At 39.2% G+C, this 722-nt stretch overlaps 1 long non-coding RNA gene across 1 annotated transcript in view; it reads right to left on the bottom strand.

The window, feature by feature from the left end:
* Positions 1 to 291: 291 nt before the first annotated feature.
* LOC110390513 overlaps positions 292 to 722 on the bottom strand; it is a 4,009-nt gene continuing 3,578 nt past the window's right edge. Inside the window, exon 2 of the long non-coding RNA XR_002433773.1 lies at positions 292 to 636. This is a non-coding gene — a long non-coding RNA (uncharacterized LOC110390513). The remainder of the gene's footprint in view (positions 637 to 722) is intronic.

Below are 722 nucleotides of genomic sequence, written 5' to 3'. Positions count from 1 at the left end.
AATCCTGTATCCCAACTCTGTCTTGGTAGTGATAATCCCCGTAACGGGTATGGACTTGCCTCCTATTTTGGCAATTCTGAGCATATCCAACACCTTTTCCATCAATTTCATGTGCTTATTTTGATCCCATGCATTCAGTTGATAAGCATTACTAAAATTATTGTTATCATCTTAGGCAAACAGAATATATATCCCTTAAGTACTGCAAAAGAGGTTTTGTTGGTTTTTTTTCCAAACAATTAATATAAGCAAACAATTAATGCAGTTAATATAAGGCAAACAATCACTATATACTCTAAAGGTAACTTTATCTCAATAACTACATTCAGCTCATAATGTGATTTCTCGTTTCCCTGTTCACAAGTTGCATTCATTTAAGTGGAAATTTCAGTTTCTTCAGTGCAGTCTGTTCTGCTTGCCACTGTGAGCTGGGCACTTTTTGTTCTTGTGTAATGAACTCAAGATTCTGCTCCTGCCACCTTGATAGCAGTGTGCGTTGTCAGTAGGATTTGAGATGGTCCTTTCCGCTTCTCCTGTAGTGATTCAGAGCTCCAGGTCTGTAGATACATTCACTCGTGGAGTTGGAATGGAAGTACTGTGACTTCCAGAGGTGTTGGTGCTGCCTGCGCCACAAACCTGTGGACAGAAGATAGGACTTTCCCTAAAGAGATGACATATTCTCTTAGTTTTAGTTCACCCAATTGGTTTACATCAGTACTACC

Source organism: Numida meleagris, unplaced genomic scaffold, assembly GCF_002078875.1.
Source record: "Numida meleagris isolate 19003 breed g44 Domestic line unplaced genomic scaffold, NumMel1.0 unplaced_Scaffold1203, whole genome shotgun sequence".
Taxonomy (NCBI): Eukaryota; Metazoa; Chordata; class Aves; order Galliformes; family Numididae; genus Numida; species Numida meleagris.
The sequence above is the reverse complement of the archived record's forward strand: the minus strand, read 5'-3'. Positions and strand labels throughout refer to the sequence as shown.